General features: G+C 35.7%; 1 protein-coding gene across 5 annotated transcripts in view; it reads right to left on the bottom strand.

Moving 5' to 3' along the window:
- Positions 1–19,470, bottom strand: part of Nfia (nuclear factor I A) — a 379,923-nt gene that overhangs the window by 226,772 nt on the left and 133,681 nt on the right. The window lies entirely within an intron of this gene.

Genomic DNA, 19,470 nt, shown 5'->3' with positions numbered 1-19,470 from the left:
AATTTATAAGTAAGGAGGAATCATTAGGGAAATATGACTCACTCTCTAGGCCTTGGCCTTTGTAGATGTGCTTTCCATTTTCCTAACTTACTAAATCCCTTTTGAGAACCTCGAACGCTGCTGTGGGTCTGCTCAGGAGATTGAAAAACCTAGGTTCCAATCATCACCCATCACTAACGACTGGCAAGTCAAGTCGAGTCACCAAATTTGGAGACTAGGTTTCCTTATCTGCAAAATGGGGATGCCATTCCAGGTCTTCTCTGAAGGAGATGCTTACCTATTATGCAAGCAGGCTTTACATTCTATAGACTCTTGTTAAAGCCCAACCTGTTTTATATCTTTCTGAAATACGATTGCACCAAGTTCACCTCTAAGCATCTAAAGGAACGTAGATAAATGCTCTAACACCTGAATTTTATATATTTATGGTTATGTGTCATTTATGTGTTTAAATAAAGCACTGTTATGTGATTGCAAATGTCAGCAAATAAGCTAGCAACCTCAGTGTAGGCATCAGATAGAGTATAGTGATGATTAGCACAGACAACATAAAAATGAGTTACATTCTAATTCACCAAATTTTAATTTTTATTCCTGAAACATTAAACGTGTAGGCTTAAATACAACAAACACATTTTGTATTGTATTTCAGGCTTTTTTGCATTGTATTCTCTAAGTATAATATTTATGTTTTATATCCAATTGTTTAGTTCTACTATGTCAAACAAGGAAATTTTGAATCAATTGTATCTGAAAATGATTTTATAATAAGTGTAAATTTTCTCAGAAAAACAAATTTGTTAAAAAATAATTTTAAATATATACATTCCAACAAATGATCATGAATGTCCACTATGTTCCAGTTCCTGAACTATGTACTGAAGATGCAGTGAACTTCATATCATTCAATGGAGCATACTATTAGCTACAGAATAGTGTGATAAGCACCATGCAGGTTCTAAAGAAACAGGTAAGGTACATTCCTGAACCACTGCAAGCCAGTGTCTGGGATAGCTTGTAAATGGCATAGTGCTTAAACTGAGTATTGTGCAGGAGCTGGAGTTTTGTGGGCTATGGAGCCATTTCTAAAGAACCTTTTAACAGTAGGGGATGCAGTGGTACTATACTGCCGTGCTGACTGATAAAGTACATCACCTCGGTAAACTGGACGCATTTCAGCAGAGCCAGATCAGATCAGACAGATGGAGCATGGTGTACCGAAGTGGGAAAGACAGTATGGGATAAGGAGGCAAGGGGCATGGGCTTCACACAGCAGGTGATAGAGCTTGACACTTTCCAGATAGAGCTTGACACTACTTGAACCACATCTCAAGCCCTTTTTGCTTTAGCTAGCTTAGGGGTAGAGTTTGTCCTGGTCTTCAAAAGGATGCCAGCAAAGAAGGCCCATTCTGGCAGAAGAAAAATGAAGGAATGGATGACAGGGGGAAAAGACTGGGAGCAAAGAAAGGAGGCTACGGGAATGCTCTAGGCTACAAATACTAACAGCCTAAAGCACAGGAAGAATGGGGTGAAACAGAAGATAGGTTGCCTGCTAAGACAAGACAGTAGACTCAGCAGAACGTGGCATAGCTGACTAGACGTGAAACATGGAAGAGCAGTAGGAGATAACTCCTGGGTTATGAGTCGAGAGAAACTTACTGGAGGTGATACCATTAGTTCCATTCATATCACTCTCATAGTTCAGAATACCAACTTCATAGCAGGCCTTTTTTTGTTTTTGCAATCAAATTACTGCCCAATAAGGAATAGCCATGCATGGGTTTTTTTTTTTTTTAGCATCAAGCATATTAAGTGCTTAATAAATGAAGTAATGAGGGTGTCTGTTGAAATGATGTCTAGTTTAGCACCCTGTTTTTCTTTCATAAGCTCATTTATATTAATAAAGCCAAAACAAATAATTTCTCTCTCTCCTTCCTTCCCTCTTTCCTCTCTCTCTCATGTCTCTCTCTCATATCTCTCTCTCCCTCTCGTTCTCTCTCTTTCTCTGTCTGTCTGTCTGTCTGTCTGTCTGTCTCTCTCTCTCTCTCTCTCTCTTTCTCTCTCTCTCTCTCTCTCTCTCTCTCTCTCTCTCTCTCTCTCTCTCTCTCTCTCTCTCTCTTTCTCTCTTTCTCTCTGTCTCTCTCTCGTGTTTGTGTATATGTGCCAGTATTGGGGCTTGGCCTCAGAGCCTGGGTACTGTCTCTTAATATTTTTGCTCAAGGCTGGCATTTCACAACTTAAAGCATAAAGCACAGCTTTACTTGTGGCTTTTTGCCACATATATAAGAGTCTCAAAAACTCACCCAGATTATAGGCATGGGCCACCAGTGCCTGGCTAAATATAATTGTTTCAGAAACACTTTCTAAGGATCTTCCCTAGAATCTAACTGGTGGTTTGGGGGAGGAGAAGTACTCTGTGTATGGGAAAACATTTAAAGAAATAGGATGGGAATTTTACTCTTTTGCCAATTTGCAAGTATAAATAAAAGAGATATTTCTTCTAAGAATATATGGTTAAGTAATTGCCTTGAGGTTTTATATTGGTGGAAAATGTTGTAATGTTTTTTCCAAGAACATCTTTTAAGTGAGATGTTTTAGTTCAGTAAAATAGGCAACCTGATTTGTGCATAGAAATTTAAAAAATTTGGAACTAATAAAGGAAAGACGTACGTATTGCTTTCATAGCTTTTGAAAAAAACTCTGACTCCACTAATGACTTATTTCAGACAATGCAGGTAAAACATATGTACTTCTTTCCCTACACAAAAGAAGAGGACAATTTTGGCACTATTTGGGGAACAAATTTTCCAGGCTTAGTAATTAATGGTTTATATGGTTCTTTTAATAATGTAATAATTAATCTTAAAATACTAGTAATTAACAGGCTTTTGTCCAGAATTATTGAACTTATTATTGCATATATTTTTTCTGAAGAAAAATTTATATCCCAGCGTAATTGATGTGATCATTAAGGCTCAGGAGCAAGCTTCGCAAGATGGCTAATTGAGAAAGCTTACATACAAGATAAAAAATGTGAATGAGGGAAAATACCATTTATATGGTCTTTGGGATGCTTTTGGGTTTCATATTAATCTGCAAATATGAACAGAAAGCTTACTATTTTTTTCTAGTAAAATTCCCCCCACCAAACAAAAATGCAAATAAAAATCAATGTTGCAGGAATTTTTTTTTCTTTTAAATTTTGGAGACGTCAAAAGGCTAAATCGTACAGTTTGTGGAACATGAGAGTATTTCTCTTCAAATATTGGCCCTGTCACATTTTGGCCATTATTACTGAAGCCACATGATCCATTTCTTTTGAACATCTTTCTTCAGCATAAATGCTCAATACTGAAGCCTAGTCCAAGCCAAGGATGCACAGATGGGTGGTCACAGCTGCAGCTCCTCTGACAGACTGTACAAACCCGCTGGGACACTTCCCCCAGCGCCGTCTATCCATCTTGTGAGCTGGTACCCTCCACCTTGTTCAGGCTTTGTTGAGTGTGCCACAGGACTTTGGCCAAAATGTTATAATCTGAATCAGTCTTATTAAGGCAATGAAAAATGGCCTCGGAAAACACACATCAACACAGATAAGTTTTTCCTGAAATGATCAACAATTCCAATAAAAAGAACATTATAATAGATTTAAATTTTAAAGGAAAAAAAAAACAGCCTCCCAGAAATATTGTATTCAGGTCTCTTCTGCAGGGTGAATGAGTCAAGTTACTCAATAGGATCCATTCAGACTGATTAAATTGGAACCAAGCCAAAAGAGATCTTCAAGATCTAAGAGATAGTGGTCATTGAGAGGGAACTAGCCCAACCAAGAATGCACATACCATAGCCTTGATGGAAAATAGGAAGTTGGCCAGTCCAAAGGCCAGCTCAGAATTCACAGTAATAAAAGTTCTACCCCTAAATCATCACAGCTCTCCTATTTAACATACAGGATAATTAACCTGAAGCACCATCTTACTATTTCAAAAAAGTCTATTAAAATATTTTAATCAGGAGAGGCTCAAGGTGTTAATTCTCACATTTTATCTATTCATCAGTTAACATCCTCCTTTCGATAAATCACTAGAGATGGCTCACAAACATACATTAAACATGTACACACATGAGAATTTAAGGCCATGAAAGAAGGCAAATAGTAACAAAAGAAAAGTAGTAGAGGAAGAGATTGAGGTTGAAATATCTGTTGAGGCAAGAATTAAATTTTTCTCTGAGTTTCTTGGGAGTCAAAGCAAAAGGGGAATCAAGATATTATATAATCCTTAGGTACTGATGAGAGAAAGAAGGGCATCTTTCAAAAGCACAAAGCAGAAATACGTCTTCGAGATCCCACAACAGATTGGGCATGTTCCCCACGATTCCTGACCCAGTTTGCCAATGATTATGAAATCAAGCTTGATAAATAAATTATGAAACAGCTCAACTAATTTCAAAACTAAACAAAATGGGGAAACCAAATGAACAAACGTTTCCAAACATTCAAAAGTTAAGAATCACCCAAAATAAAAATTGAAACCAGTAACAAATAAAGCCAACCCAAATCCCAGTGAACCCAGAACCGCAAAACCCTGTCACTTACTGGCTTGAGAATAAAATGCTGTTTGTCAAAGTGTCTGTCTACGGCATATGGGTAAAGGTTTCAGTCTGCTATCTCCAGGCTCATCTTATGGCAGAGGTTCAACACCAGTGAATGGTGCTTTAAACAAAAGGAGAGCTCATTCAAAATGGGCGTTTGTGAGTTAGCGGTCAGTGTCGCTGAGCGGTTTGTCTGAGTGAAAACTATTGGCATAGGAGACATTGAAGTACAGCTCTCAGGCCTTTGGAGTTTCCTAAGTGCTGAAAGGCAGCCAGGAGGTTAAAGCTGGCTGGTCGGAATGGCACACTTGGCTGAATGCAGAGCCAGGTGGCTTGGGCATATTGGCAAACAACTGGCAACCTGCCTAATACATATGGCTTAGATTGCTTTGCTCTTCCCACGAAGCCTTCTTAGATTCTTGAGCAAGCATTTGCTTTAGAACAAAATACATCTGAATGTTTAAAATAAAGCTCTCTTAATAATATCTGTCCCGTGTAAAAACCCTCCTACCAAAAATGAAAATAAGAAGATGGGAGTCAGAGTTGCCAGATACATAAATTTAAGGCATTTTGATCTTTGGGCCCGGGGGGGGGGAAATCTTTGAAAAACCATTTGCAACTCTCATTGGGCTCAGTTATTTGTACCTTTTTTGAATCACAAAGGTTGAAATGACCCCCATAACCACATCATGGAGGAAGCAGGATCCATGTAAAGATGGGATATACAAAGGGTCAGTAACCATGGACTCTTACCGAATACATAAAAATACAAAATGAGGAACAATGACAACCAACAGCAGATACATTTGATCAGGAAACATTCTTAAATTTTGAGTGACAGATAACACTAAAGGTGTTAGTATGGTCTATCATGTAAATATATATCTGGAGACTTGTTAAAACACAGCTTTTACATGCTAACAACGGAGGCACATGTCACTTCTCAGGCTTTACCAAGTGACTGCTTGACACCCTGAGCAGGAGGCAATTTTTCTTTTTTTTTTTTCTGGTCCTGGGACTTGAACTCCAGGCCTGGGCACTGTCCTTGAGCTTTTTTTGCTCAAGGTTAGTACCCTACCACTTGAGCCACAGTACCACTTCTGGCTTCTTCTGAGTAGTTTTTTTATTTTTTATTTTTTATTTTTGTAAAAATACTGTACAGAGGGGTTACAGTTACATGAGTAAGGTAATGAGTACATTTCCTATTGAGCATTGTTACCTCCTCCTGTGTTTTTCCTTTGTCATCCCTTCACTCCCCATCTTCCCAACTCTATCCCCCACCCCCTTTCTGAGTAGTTTATTGGAGATAAGAGTCTCAGAGACTTCCCTGTCCTGGCTGGATTTGAACCATGATCCTCAGATTTCAATCTCCTGAATAGCTAGGATTATAAGCGTGAGCCACTGGCATCCAGCTCAGGAGGCAAAATGTAAAATGTAATTGTGTCTCATGGTAATTTTTAAAATACATGTTCACGGTCTATTAAAATTGCAAGCCTTTATCTAATATATTGAGTTAAATCTTCTGTTATTACTGCAGTCTATTTAGTAAGGTAAAAACTGTGTTGAATGTGATAGTTTTTTTTAAGGTTTTTAGCTCAACGATAGCTCAAAAATTGAAATAAATTCAACTTTCATACAAATAAGAACTTCATACACTCACAAATCTAAAATTTCTTACAGATATGCAAACATTAATATTGTCATAGAAAAAAAATTGTACCTATTCAGCAAATATGATGTCAGTGTTAGATGAGAATAGCAAACTTCCTTTGGGTGATAAACTTTACAACTTCAGGTGGGGGGGGGTGTGTGAGAGGAGTGTGGGAGGTGGGGGAGGGAAAGGATAGGAGGACAACAACAAGGGAAGGAAGGGGTAACAATGATCAACAAGTAATGTACTCATTGCCTTACTCATGTAACTATAACCTTTCTGTATAGCATCTTTACAATGAAATAAATAAATAAATAAAATTTCCTGCTGCAGTTAGTTGCTCCATCTCTTTCCCAGGCTCAAAAAAAAAGGAAAGGCAAGAAAAACTCAAACCAAAACAAACTTGTGATGCCTTCATATTGTATAGTTGTTGAGTTTTAGGTTAAAAAAATCTTCGTGGACTTCTTCTTACTCTTTTTTTAGGAGAGGGTCTCACTATACAGCCCAGGTTGTCCTTAAACTCTGGATCCTCCTGCCTTAGTCTCCCAACTGCTGAGATTACAGGTACGTATCACTAGACCTAGTACCTTAGTACTTGAACTTTTTTTTCTTCCAAAATATATATTGAGAAATGAGGCAAACTTAAATCAGAAATATTCAATGAGTTCCTATGTCATGAATCTGGAAAATAATATATACTTAAGTCTGTTTCTTTGTAGTAAGGACAATAGAATTTAAAAAGAGGTTGATTAATGAATCTTTCCATTGCTCAAAATTATAGTTTGAAAGAAATAAAGAGCTGTTTAAAGATGGGTTTTGGAGCCACAGGGAATGACCTCCACAGTCGCACAGTTTCAACACTCTTGTCCTCTCCTCTTGATCAGCAAGTAGTACCACTTAGATCTTTATTATAACATCCTTTTGTCAACTTGGAAGAGCTCCAGGCAATGCTGGCTTCCAAGGACACAGTTTGGTTATCTAGAGTCAATTACCAGGAGCTGTGCTGATGGGCAGAGGAAAGGTGACAACTGAATCTAGAACCTTGGCCTCTGAGTCAGACTTCTATGACTGGACACTTGTTCCAAATGGAACTTGGAGATTATTATTTATTATTTTTATGCCAGTCCAGGGACTTGAACTTGAGGCCTGGGTGATGTCCCTGACCTTTTTTGCTCAAGACTAGAGGCTTTTTATCACTTGAACCACAACACCACTTCTGGATTTATTTTGGTGGGAGTGGAGGGGGGTACTAAATTGGAGAGAAGAGTCTCATGGACTTTCCTGTCCTGGCTTGCATCACACTTCAATTCTCAGATAGCCTTTTGGGTAGCTAGGATTACAGGCATGAGCCACCACTGGTGCCTGGCAACATGTCAATTTTTAAGGGAACCAGATGAGTAGAAGAGTCATAGGAAGATGCCCTTTTTTACAGCAAAGGGACTGAAACAGAGTGTTTCTTCACTTAGATGCAAAGAAAAGACCAAAGGGCATCACTTCCTAAGGTGGTTTTAGGACGATAATTGAAGTTACAGCAAAAAAAATAAAACAGGGCCCACTTAATTTGGCTATTGCTAGGTTAAAGAAAATATGAAACCTTTTCATATATTAATGTGTTTTTTTACTTTCCAAGAGGGAAACCAGTATTGTATATTTTAAATTTATTTATACAACAACCTTTTGCCAGAAGGTATTTCATAAGATTCAAGTATTAAACAGTCCATTCTGGTTAGGATTCACTTGGAGCTTTTAAAAGTTAGATTGAAGTAAAGGAATTTAATAAAATTAAATTGGACAAATGAATTCAAAGCAGTAAATTAATTTAGAATCTTTAAAAATAATTGAAATTGATACCTTCCCTTTTTGAACACAATAAGGCACTGGCCTTATTACTGTTGCTATCTCTTAAGGAAAACCTTCAACTATTCCACTACCAGTCTCTCCCTCCCATCATTGCTTTCCCTCAATCCTTTCTCTTCCTATTAGCCAAAAACCATCTGGTAGTTAGTAAGTAGGGAAGCCAGTTTTCAAAAATATGGGTTTCTGAATATTGGCTTTGAATTGCTTAAAATTTCAGGCTAACTTTCCCAGGGGGAGAATTGTTTGATTAGAAAACGTGAATCAGAATAAACAGAAATACAGAGAAGAACTGGGAGATAATAACTATTGTTCTAAACGAAACTATTACTTAATACCAAAAGACAGTTACACACTCTCAGACCAAAAAGAAAAAGAAAAAAAAGGAGCAAATAATTATAGTATTATGTGGACTCTGAGGAAAAGCAAAAAAGATTTTGTAATAGAATTTGAAATGTTTATCTTATCCAAAAATAAGCTAGATTTTAGGAACAAGTAACTTCATTTTTAAATTAATAATTCCATTTGTTGAGCTGGAACTGTGAGTTGCTGCACATAGAAAAATAAATTTTGTCTGATCACAGAACAGTGAAAAGTCTCTCTGTATATATCGATATGGAGTAATAGTTTTATAAAAGCTACTTAAGAAAAAAAAAGGATACAAGACTATGGTTGCATCACAGCATATTTTCCTGATAAACATTTGTTCTGTTTTATTTTTGTCTCTAGACTCTTCTTATTTCCGGCCTAAAGTCTCACCTAATGACAATAAAGCATTTAGTTCTTGGTTCAAACTCCTGAAGAAAATGTCCTTTAAATAGGACAATTTTATTTAACTTAATTTTAAAAGAACTCCCACTAAAAATTTCCAGTTAAAAAGAAAAACTAAACAGTTCTAAAAATAAACATTTTTTGGTTAAACAAATACACAGATTTAAAGCATATGGGTAAAAATGAATGTTAGTGTAAACATACGGCAACATTTTTTTCCCTTCAAAAAAAAAAATCCCAGAGCAGAAACAAACAATAAAAAAAGAGTTATTCTGGTTTAAATTGTGAGCCCATTTCTAATAAGTAATCATCTTTTACTCAAGAAAATAAATATTTGTATAGTCTCAGAAATCTGTTTCATTTCAGTCTCTGTGCAAAACTACACATGAAAAGTATATTTACAAAAGAAATACCAGACTTAGAATTATTTATGTCACTGTAGTGTATATATATGCATATATATATACTACAGTATACATATATATGTAATAAATGACAGCTCACCACACATACATATCTTACATAATATCAAGGTTGATTTCTGTCCTACAACTTATTATTAAAATTTTTCTTTTCTAGCTGGGATCTCATTTTAAGTTTTTAAAAACATTTCAAGATAGCAGAGTTGTGCCTATTAACAAAATAGGACCTAGCTCTCTACCAACTCTAAATACCCATAATTAAAGTTAGTCTAAGGTTTTTTTTTTTTTCCCCGGAAAGTGCTTATTGCAGATCAGAGCTCAATGTTGTAAGTTAAAGGATGGGAGGGCTCAACCCCTATGTTCCTGCTAATGTTCACTTCGAAGTCAGAAAATCAGTAGTATAAATCTGTATTTCACAGATGTTTCAAGAACAAAAGCAAGCAGGTTGAAGATTTGTTAATGAAAAGGCAGGCTATATAGAAACCCACTCAAAAAATCTAGTCAGTGCAAGAGAAACCTTAAAAATAAAATGCAAATCACTTTACTTTCTCTGCAATCTGATATTCTTATTTTATATTTAGTATTTTGCATTATTGCTAAGAGAATGTTCTTTGAAGGTATTGCTTCTACTAATTGAAAGAAAAGATATATATGATCACAGAAACGTTTTAACTTCTGCAAAACAAAAAAACGGAGCCCATACTATCCATTTCTACAGTAAAAATTAAAACAAAGCGATTGTCTTTAAACTTCTTATAGTGATGGTGTTGGAGAGAACTTTTCAAAAAGTATCGTGTTTTACGGAACATTTTGAATAAAAATGTAGTACTGAGTTCAGAGTGCTTTTGAAGCCTAAAGACCAAATGTTCAGTTTTAACAAACCAACAATGTCTGTTCATTTTACCCAAATCTTTTCAGCTTAAATATTCACAATGTGCCATTATTACTGAATCATTATCTGCCTTTAGCTCTGACAACAGCATCATACGGGCTATGAAAGGCTCCTTTCTTCTCATGATTCCTCATCTTACAGTGCTTTTCAACTTCCCAGAATGCATTGCTCAATTACAGTGCTGAAATTAACTGTATGCCACTCTTATTTATGGAGAAAAGAATAATCAAGTACTCCAAACCATGTCATGGGTTGCCCACAATTTTATATCAAATTTCAAGTAATAAAAATATTAACCCCTTCGGATGTCAATTTTTTTTTAGCCTACCATTTGTTTATTTTGGGGCTTGTGTCTTATTTTCTTTTTACATCAGAAGTTTGACTTTCTGATAGTCTTTATAATACATGTACAATAAATTCAAAGTATCTCCAGAGGTTTATGTATCCTTAAAATAATAACTTACCCCCCCAATACAGTCATAATATATAATGCACATCTGACAAAATTAAGAAAACGGAGAGAAGAGGTAAGGTTGGAAGGGATGGGGAAGACCGACGGAAGGAGTAGTGCAGATCAAGAAGCATTCATAAACGGATGAGTTGAGTGGTAACTCCTTTGTACAACTGCTTAGAGATCATTTTTTTAGAGCTACTTAAAACCACAACATGAATTTTTTTAAGTAAGTTTTTCATCGTAGCCCATTTAAACTTAAATTCAAACTTTGCTGAGCTGAGTCAGAGTTTCTCCTATTCCTACTTATTCAATTTAGAGGTGCTATAAATCATCTTTCCAAAAGCAGGAAACAGACATAAATGAACACTGAAATTAAAGTGCAGAAATGCTCCAATCTCACAGCTGTCTTGTTTATGCCACTAGATAGCACCTCTTCCTCAATAATAATAGTAATTTTATTAAGCAGAGAATGTGAGCCGTTTTTTTACATGTGCCTTTCAAGTGACTATTATTGTCACATGTATTATTTGAGCTCAACATTATGAATTAAATTTGCCACTCTTCGAGTATTATTAACTTTATTATTTCTATCATTTGCAGAAGCTATATTCAAAAGTACCTGGTAAATTGTAAAATGAATGACTATCAAGTACTCGGGTCGAAATACACTTAAAGGATATGTGTTGGCTAAATAGAGAGGAAAAAAAGGCACAGAAACAATGAATTAAAACTGTGCCTGCCTGCAATCACACTGTGAATACTTGTATAAAAAGAGAGAGGAATATTTAACACATGGATTTTTTTATTTATTTGTTTTATACCTTCAGCCAACAGAAGAATGTAAATAAAAACACTTTTTAAACCTCAAAGATACTTACTAACCCATGCATACATTAATCATTCATACCACATGATTATTGTTCAGTATTTTCTGCAATAACAAATTGGAGGGTGTGGGGGTTATTGTGGGTTTCAACAAACCACATTCTATTTAGGCAAAGCCAAGTATTAAAGAAAGGCCTAACTTGCCAAACCAAGATAAATACATGCCATTATTATGATTACATAAAAGCCACTGTTCTCAGCGTTACAATTTCTCTTATAATTGGCACGATTATAATTAAATGGATTCATATGTTTACAATTCTTCTTTGAATTGTAAAGTGATTTAGCAATGATAGTGTCTCTAATTTCTTTTAACTATACTGACAAACTTCACTTTGTCAGTGGTCTAAATACCGCATTGCCACAATAAATTAGGTAAATACCCAGTAAGGTCTGAATTGCTATTGAATTTAAGTATCTTATAATAAGGTAGCAAGTAAGTTCTCCAGAGCCTGTTGCTGGACCAGCCCACAAACCCACAAATTGGAGAGAACGGCCTGAAGTATGCCAATGGCATTCAAGATATTCTCTGATGAGTTGGAAGGTAATATAGGCAGGGACAGAGAGAGAGAGAGAGAGAGACAGACAGACAGACAGACAGACAGACAGACAGACAGACAGAAACAGAGACAGAGACAGAGAGACGGAGAGAGGGAGAGAGAGAAAGAGAGAAAGAGAGAGGGAGAGAGAGACACACAGACAGACAGACAGACAGAGACAGAGACAAAGACAAAGAGTTGAAACCCCACAGGTTTCAATGGATTATTACAAAAACGATGGTCAGCCTCTCTCTTTAAGATTCAAATAAATCTTCATTTATATCTCTCTATCAGGGAAAAGGTGGCATAAAATGATGTACCATATTATTGGGGCAAAACATCCCAGAGTTTTACTTTCCACCTTCAAATGGAAGCTATTGTAGTTTACTCTCTTATTTAAAATAATGATAGTTAATAGTTTTAAATGTAAGAAAATGGTCATAGGCTTAATAATTACATTACTAATATGTATCAAAACATACAATTCAAAATTATTTGGAAATAATTGAGAAGTTACACAAACAATGCTTTCTTAAAGCATTGACAGAGGAAACATGACAGAGGAAACATGAAACAAGTTGGTCAATTCTGTATCCCTCAGTTTTGTTTAAAAATGTTTTAAAGCATAGTCAACATTGCTATTTAATAAAAAATAGTTATAATTTTACTACATGGATATTCACTGTCATATTAATCATGATAGAAAAAACTGGTAACAAAATTATCTCCTCAATCCATCATAGAATGGATTTGACAATTGATGGTACAGTCATAGAATGAAATAAAATCATCACTGAAATGACTATAGGAAAACACATAGTAACAAGAAAAGATGTCTGCCCTATAGCATCAAATATTTTAAATGATTTCAAAAGTGTGTGTGTGTGTGTGTGTGTGAGAGAGAGAGAGAGAGAGAGAGAGAGAGAGAGAGAGAGAGAGAGAGAGAGAGAGACTAAACATTGACATATTTTAGTAATTTTTTTCCAAGGTGATTTTTCTCCCTTTTCAGGTGGGTAATTTCCTTTCCTTCTTGTTACTTGGACATATGTTACTAGTTAAATAACAAGAGCAGATAAATCCTGTAATAATAAACACAAGTTTTTGTTTTTTTTTAAGAAAGACTATGACATGAATTACTTATGCTCTAGGCACAGAAATGACTAGTATGAAATTCAATCCTAATAATAAATGCATTTTTAAAAGTTAGCATTTTGTGTGTATGTGTGATAGTGCTAATTACCACTTACTAAATTGTGATCTATTCCCAAATGCTATAAGAAGGAAAAACTCTAGAAGCACTGCTGAGGTGAAGTGTTATTAAAACACTACTGTGGAATTCTTTTCTCCTCTTTTTAAAGTTAATTTTTTAGCATAACATTTTCATAAAAATAATGAAGTTGAAAAAAGACTTAAAATTTACAAATCATCACAAAGTACACTGAGAGCCAGAAAGATTATGTGGCTTTGCCCAAAGGATACATAATTTAGTTAACACTCTTCCATGAAAAATATATGATTACTAGCAAATATGTGATTATTGGGCTGGAGTATGTTCCTTCCTCAATGGTTTTTTTTAACTTACTTGCAACAGAGTTCATGAGAAGAAAGTCAAGTAGTTCTCACTGAGGAGCAATTTAAAATAAAAGTATAATATAGACTATGCAGAATAGAGGGGGGGATTGGCAATTTTCTGGGTTTTTTTAATGTTTTAAATGATAAATGAGAGCTCAAAGCTGTCTTGTTTCAGTATCCAAGTTTCAATGGCAACTCCAAATTTCCACCCCAAATCCTCCAAAAATGTAAGATCCCTTTTTAAAACATCCTAAAGATGACCTTAGCAAACTAGTAATTCCATTACCAACACTATGTAACACAAGTGAAAACAGTGGAAATTGTTGGAATTTTAAAAAATTAGTTTGGGCTAGTATTTAATATTCATAATTTATTATGCTTGAATACGGACTTTACTCAACTTCCTTGTTCTTTCACCTACTCCTCTGGATAAACCACAGTTAGAAACCATGTCTAGTTCACAAATAAAAAAAAAAACAACAAAAAACCATGTCTAGATATTTGCTCATTTAAAAAATGAAATACTACTAATAATACTTGGAAATCAGCACTGTGTCTTGAACGTAACAGCACTCATACATTATTCAGCACTCATACATTGTAAGAATGAAGGTAAAAAAACAAACATCAAAACAGAACCAATGGAGCTGTATAGAAGATGAGGGAATTCTATCTACTGGGCATCTGGTTTACCTTCAGTATAGACACCCACTTTCTTGAGTTAGAATCCACCAAAACGGACTCATCTATTATTAGTAATGTCTCAAACACAATAGAATAGACATAAACCAAGTATAAAGGGGATTTTTAATTAAATAAAAGCATAATTTAAGTGGGGCAAGAAATTTCTAATTGGGAAAAAAACAACCTTATGTCCAACTCACAAGAGAGGGTAATTCATACCTACATATAAATCATGATGGGTCAACCTAATAACAAAGTAAGAAGTTGCTAAGATTATTTACCATAGCTAAGATATGGAACCAACCCAGATGCCTCTCAGCAGATGAATGGATCAAGAAAATGTGGTATCTATACACAATGGAATTCTATACCTCCATCAGAAAAAATGACATTGCCCCATGTGTTAGGAAATGGAAAGACTTGGAGAAAATTATATTAAGTGAAGTAAGCCAGGCCGAAAGAAATATAGTCCCATGGTTTCCCTTATTTGCAATAACTAGTATATGTCTGGGACAAGCAGAAAAGCTTAGATAAGATGATGCTAAGCAAAATGAACCCAAAGATAGGGACACAAGTGTTTTTTATTTCCTTGCTATTGTTTCTAACGTATTTATAAGGTACCATGTGATTTTTTTGTTGCTTTGTATGTCCCTCCCCCATGGTATAACCCCTGTTTTCATTGTATTTGATGTTGGTATAATTTGGAGAGGGGAAGGAAAAAGAAAAATTGTTTAAGTAGGGATACAGATTGATCCATTGCAACAATGAAATGTACAAGATGCTATGTCAAAAAATGAACTTTATAATTTAGGTGGGGGTTGGGGGTGGGGTGGGTAAGGGGTGTAGTTTGAGGAGGCGGGAGGGAGGGGATGGTAGGGGAAAAACAAAGGAGGTGGCAACAGTGCTGGGTAAGAAATGTACTCATTACCTTGCTCATGTAACTGTAACCCCTCTGTACAGATTTTCACAATAAAAAACTTATTTAAAAAACTACAAAACTATAAAAGTTTTCAAGGGCAACATAAGAGAAAATCTTCAAATGCTTGAAGAAGGTGATGAGTTTTTAATTTTTCCTTAATAATATAGTCAAAGGACAAGTGGATGAAATGCACTTCATCAAAAGTAAATTAAAATTTGGGGATTGTAGTTGTGGAGGTGGGAGGGAAGGGATGGTAGGGGGAAAACAAAGGAGGAAACAACAATGCTTGATAGGAAATGTACTCATTACTTTGCCCTTGTAACTGTAACCCCTCTGTAGACTATTTTTACAATAAAAACGTATTAAAATAAAAAAAGAAGTTGCTAAGATCCTATATTAAAGAAATACTCAATTCCCTAGAATTCTGCTCGTTAGAGTACAGTGACCTAAGGTGTCTTTTGTATACTATAATTATGACTAGAGAAATGATACTTTTAATAACATAGTCATTATGTAAATCACATACCCACTAATACCTTTCATACTTGGCAATTGCTCACAGGAAAAAAATTATTATGTGATGATTTTTACATTATTTTAGAAATATGACACATGTAAAAAGAAAGTAGAATTAACTAATTGCCAATCCCTGGTTTGGGTCATTTGTGGTATTCAGGAACACTGTGCCTTGTTTTACCATTCCTGAACATTCTAAAGATTTTCTGTAGAGCAAAGGGCTCACAGAGCCTTGGTTTTATGGGAATAAAGCACATAATGAACTCCACCTTCCATATAATAAGTCTCCAATGAGTATCAATAACAACATTTATGTCTTTGGACAAAAATGCAATCTCATCATTAGGATCAATATTAAACTTTTAGGGATCCTTTTCTCTGGGAGAATGATGGCAGCTGTGGTCTCTCTTCCCAGGAAAATAAATATACTCAGAAGCATATACCACTTTATATTTCAATTCAGAGACTTTCTCAGAACCCTGTTTTTATTGGAAGACCATCAGAGCTTCACCTACATCTTACAACTGTAAAATATTCAAAGATGGAAGGGAGACACAAACATTAGCTATGCATTATGAAAAAGTAGTGACACCTCATCCACAGAGCAGGCCTTTGCATATTGAGATATAAATGTCCTGTTGTTTTAATTACTTAGCAACCATGCAGTAATACTGTGGTAAATACAACTGAAGTAATGAAGCACAAAAACACACCACAGGAGACTTCTGCCTTAGCTTTTGCTGAACAAGAAGGAAACCAACATTTATTCTATGTGCCAGGGACTGGATTAAACCCTTTTGGGTATTACTTCATTTCTTCTTATCCACAATGCCACAATATGGGTCATCAACATTACTGCTTTCTAGTGGAAGGAACTGAGGTTAGTGAATAAAACACAGCCAGCTTGAAGTCCTAGAACTCTGAAGTGATAGAGCTCAAGGTATAGAATATAGGTCTTACACCATATTCTATAACATTAAAGAGTTACTAACATTAAAGAGTTATTCTTATTGTGCAATAAGACTATGAGGAACCTTTCCCCTATAAAATAAAGGTTAACCATGTATGGGGCTGTGAGGCAAATATTTCATATCTTCATTTGGCCTGTGCCTGCCAAAGTTCTATTTCCCAATCCTGAGCTTTTCCCAAGACCCAGTGGGATTACCTCCTCCTGTCTTCAGCTCTGTCATGGATTATTAACCAAAACTTGTACTTTTGGACAGCCCTTAAAACACAGCTAGAGGAATGCCGCAGAGAAAATAAACAGATCACCTGTCCTAACCATAAATTTTATAATTACTTATAGTTATCTTCCAGGCATACTTATGCACATTAATAGAGGTCATATAGTAGACACAGCTATTTAAAAGTTTAATCAATCCCATTGCTATTAGAATATATGTATAGACAGTTAAACAAAACAGGATACCAGAGACTAATACCAGAGACACTGCACCAGGAACTATTGGAAACATTTCTCAGAGGCAATCCATTTACCTGAAGCTCATTTAACTGAGCAGTCGGTTGTTTGTTGAATTATCACTTAGAAAACAAAACAACAACAAAACCTGACTCCATTCAGCTCAACAGTGAAACTTCCTTGATTTTAAAAGCCAACTGAGAGAACTGCTCTCTTCTACCACAATTCTCCATCTACCTGATATCCAAAAGTGGAAGAAGAAAATGCCTTTTTTGTGTGTGAAATTCCTACAATCACTTAAATATTCTTCATATATATTGTGGGTTGTAGGGTGTGAGTGTGTGTGTGTGTGTGTGTGTGTGTGTGTGTGTGTGTGTGTGTGTGTGTGTGTGTGTGTGTGTGTGTGTGTGTGTGGTACCAATACTGGGTCTTGAACTCAGGGCCTCATGAGCTCACATGTATGTTTGTTTTTTTGCTCAAGGCTGCCACTCTACTACTTGGCCCACACCTAAATGTCCAGCTCTTCCTGATTACTTGGAAATAAAGAGTCAGGCTGGCTTCATATCTGAACTGGCTTTCTGTCCAGGCTGGCTTCATACCTGAACTGCAATCCTCAGATCTCAGCCTCCTACCACTGGTGCCTGGACAACATATATTTTTTTATTTAGGGGTTGAGGACTCAAGCCCTCAGTACAGAGTTAAACACTGCTTAACACTGTGTCCATACATCTTTTAGGGAAAAAAGGAGATAATAACACACTCTTCAAACCACTTATCACCATGAACAAAGGCTCAACTCTGAGGGAAGGAATGCAAAGGTGAACTCAGTCACTGTGACAAGGTTAACTTAGTCTAAGACATCAGAATCTGTACCATGTGAAATTCATAACCCTCTGCACTTCATACACTTAATGTAGTAGTAAGTAGCAGCATTATCACTTTCTTGGCAAATAAGCCACCAAGTCCATCAAGAGTTTCTATGTTCAGGAAGTGGCGCTGTAGCTCAAGTGGTAGAGCGCTCGCCTTGAGCTGAAGAGCTGAGGGACAGCGCCCAGGCCCAGAGTTCAAGCCCCACGACTGACAAAAAAAAAAAAAAAGAGTTTCTATGTTCAAATCAATGTACATGAGAGCTTGCCACATTTTGGGTCCCCATGTTTTTCGCTTCATTTTCCATTTGGGTCAGAATGACCTCCGTAGGGCAGAGGGCAGAATCTGATGTCAAGTCACAGGTCAAAGGGGAGATACAAGCTAACATTAGCCTAACTGTCATGTTATTGAAGTAAGCTAACAAGCAGTTCTTTTGGATTTACCTGATTTACTCAGGCAATATAATAAAAGAGAAGCTATTTAGAGGTCAAAGGGCATCCTGCTTTTTCATTGCATTTGGATAGCTATAATATTGTTTTATTTCACCTGCTCAAATCACTTACATTTCTATAATGGTGAGGTTTATAATAAAAAATCTTTACCATCAGAAACAACCTATTATTAATTATTCAGAGATGAAGCTGTTAAAAATTTAGTCTTCTGATTTTTGACTTGTTTTTTTTTTATTTTTTTCTCAGCTAGTTCTAAACCTATCTGATAAATTGTCTTCTCTTAGTAAAGTTACAGTCTTTTGCCTTCCTTCCACAGGAGTATTTTAATGTTTTTATTTTCAGGACAGGAAAACTTGGAACATGCTTATCAAAAATTTACAGCATTACACAATCACTAATTGCACAGACATGGCTCCATTAGAATTTTCCAGCTGTGTTACCTTTAACAAGAAGTGTTCCTGTAAGCAGTGTCGAAGAATTTATACCTCAAATTATAGTACAGTTATTTTGAGCAGTTTGAGAATGCTGAAGAATTCATCAACTGTATGTTTTAATCTCTTCATTAAAATATATCTTAAAGCAATGCTAGAAACAGCTTAGATATCACCATTCTCAGTTTTAAAAGAAAATCATGCACTGAGAAACACCAGCATGTTAGTAAATATTTACTGCATATCACACGTTTTCTTGAAGACTCCAGATGCCTCATAGCCTAGACCAGCATTATGGAGGTAGGAAAAATTGTGTCACTTGATTTGCATTATGCTTTGCAAACTTTATTGTTTTATTAATTATTAGGGGAATTGATTTTTAGGTTAATTAAGAACTAAGGCCTATTGTACAAATTATCATGATTTTAGTTCATATGCATAGTATAACTCTGGTGACTCTTTTTATCTGTGGGCTACTGAGGTATTAAATAAAATGCATTTACAAATATCTTCAATTCTGCTCTACTGTTGAATATGACAGGAAGTCC

Source organism: Dipodomys merriami, unplaced genomic scaffold (assembly GCF_024711535.1).
Source record: "Dipodomys merriami isolate MVZ:Mamm:240054 unplaced genomic scaffold, mDipMer1.0.p SCAF_34, whole genome shotgun sequence".
Taxonomy (NCBI): Eukaryota; Metazoa; Chordata; class Mammalia; order Rodentia; family Heteromyidae; genus Dipodomys; species Dipodomys merriami.
This window is presented reverse-complemented; position numbering and strand designations above follow the sequence as displayed.